General features: G+C 26.8%; 1 protein-coding gene across 1 annotated transcript in view; it reads left to right on the plus strand.

The window, feature by feature from the left end:
* LOC106876563 (diacylglycerol kinase theta) overlaps positions 1–2,547 on the plus strand; it is a 157,199-nt gene extending 154,652 nt beyond the window's left edge. Inside the window, exon 24 of the mRNA XM_052971375.1 lies at positions 932–2,547. The gene's annotated coding sequence lies outside the window, so the exon portion shown is untranslated. The remainder of the gene's footprint in view (positions 1–931) is intronic.
* The last annotated feature ends 53 nt before the right edge of the window (positions 2,548–2,600 follow it).

The raw sequence follows: 2,600 nt of genomic DNA on the forward strand, positions 1-2,600 counted from the left end.
TTTTTTTTTTTTTTTTTTTTTTTTTTTTGGTTCGTTTCTTTTTTTATTTTTCAAATTTGCTATCATTGCTGAATGCAAATGCTGGTTGTTTTTGCAGACAGATGAACCACACTAGCAGACTCTCAGGAGGCTGACCTTTGACTAATGCAACACAATATTTGGTTAGTGACCCCTAGCAGCATTATATACCACAAGAACTTAATTGAAATTATTCATTGGCTGATTTTGGGTAGAAAAATAAACAAAAAAAGTTATTTGCTCAGAATTTGACATCATAAAAATAAAATATATATATATATATATTTATAATATATACATCCATACACATACATATATATGTGTATGTATGCATGTATGTATTCTATTCCAAAATTGGCCAGTGTTATCAGTGCATATAAAATGCATTTAGCAAAACAACTGTCTTTATTATTCTCCTTAAGTGAGACAAAAAGTACAATAAACATACATACATTCAATGATCTGTTATTATAGATACACATTTGATAATCATATATATATATATATATATGCATATACATATATTTATGTATGCATACACATATATATATATAATTATATATACATGTGTGTATATATATATATATATATATAGATAGATATATACATATATATATAATTATGTATATGCATATATATATATATATATAATGAAATTACATTGTGTAAATGGCATACTGAGCTGTTTTAAGAAGAGATAATTTATTTTGTTAATCCTGATACCCTAATCCTGGAATATTTAAAAATCTCTATGTTTTTGCTCTGTGTTTTCATGTAATAAAATTTTGAATGTCTCCTCCTGGTTTCCTGAAAATTTTATTTAAAGCATTTTTTTCTTATTAAATAAGTTCTTTTTTCTTTTTCCATTTTTTTTTTTTTTTTTTTTTTTTGTAATTTTAAAATTTTCCTAAAGGACAAAACAAAAATCAAGCAAAACTGAAAAAGAACAATTGTGAAACCCCTGAAAGTGGTACTATAACCAGTCTCCTCCTTTACTTCATCGCTGAAGTTTGACTTTTCAGATACAGAAGATAAGTCACCATTACAAGTTTAGTTAAAAAATCTATTAACCATGCAAATATTTTAATATTTTTGAATCTTCCTCATCCTAATCTGATCTAAACATCCCTCTGACCCTTCCCACCAGTTTTTGCTATCACAAAATCTGAACATGTACTATTTATCAGGCTATACCATTATAGTTGTTAATATTTTCTCTTGTTTTAGTACATTCAAGATCATTTGTAAACTATTTGTGGGCCACATATGTATAATGCTTTTAAAATCTAATAATTTTCTTTCAAATTTCTCTCAAACACACCACCACTTGTATGTAATATTTATAAAAAGAAACAAACAATTTTTTCTTTCTCCATAAAACTCTCTTTCCTGGACTTTAAAAAAGAAAACCCAAAAAACACCCAAAATGACAACCACATTTTCCATTCCAGTTTTATTATTTTTCACTGTTGTGAATATATATATATATATATATGTATATATGTGTAGGTGTTCTTACATTTATATACATCTTCTGATGTTTTTAATACCTGCTTTTTCTTTCGTCTGGTTATCATGTAAGCAACACACTAGTCCTGCACTGCAATATTAGAAAGCTGTCATATGAAAGCTAATGCCATTGGTCGAAAATAAGAAATATATTACCAATGGTCAAATATATGAAAGCTGATGCCATTAGTTAAATCTAAGAAATATATTGCCATTGGTTAAATACATACTCCAGTTAATTAATCATCTCTAGATTGGTTATGTGTGGCTCACATTCAAGAACAATCATTTATCGCAAAAAGAAATAAAACTACAATCATGATATTAATACAAGCCTTCTTAAATATATATTGCTCAACGCACATTAATATCACATAGATGTCTGGTACAAAACAACACATTATTGGCAGAATGTTTGATGAAATGTTATGTATAGGATTCATATTTTGAGATATATTTTTATGGCTAAACCTTAGATTTCAGTTATTTGTTATGAACAAGTAATCATTTTATTCTTCTGCTTAAAAAATGTGCATACAAATTAGGAATCTATGAAAATTGGTTTGGGGATTGAAAATGCAGCTAGTCTTAAAACAAATTGTTTTTTTTTTATTTTCTTAAGATTTATTAAAATACTATACTAGTTTCAACCATTTTTCTTTTCTTTCAAGGGTACATAAAATTTACTAAACACTTGAATTTTCAGCCTATAATTTTGTTATGAAACTTATTGAACATTTGATTTTTGAGCATGTCTTGTTGCTATAAAACCTTTTTCTCTGCATTTCCTTTTCTTTTAAATACAAGCTTTCTTATATTTTTTATTTATGATTGAAAAACAAAAAAATTGTTGAAACCAGTGTGGTATTTTGAGAAATCTAAAATAGAACTACAATTCCTTTCAAGATCCCAATGCATTTTCAACTCCAAAACCAAGTTGAATATATATAGGTGTGTGTGTATTTTGAAAAAGGAGGTGGTCAGAATTTTGTATAATTCTTTATTAGTGCTTTCGTCTCATTCGTGGAGACTCCTCAGATATGTTTTACAGAAAATTTCTTTGCCTTTTATGC

Source organism: Octopus bimaculoides, chromosome 10 (genome assembly GCF_001194135.2).
Source record: "Octopus bimaculoides isolate UCB-OBI-ISO-001 chromosome 10, ASM119413v2, whole genome shotgun sequence".
In the NCBI taxonomy this organism is placed as follows: domain Eukaryota; kingdom Metazoa; phylum Mollusca; class Cephalopoda; order Octopoda; family Octopodidae; genus Octopus; species Octopus bimaculoides.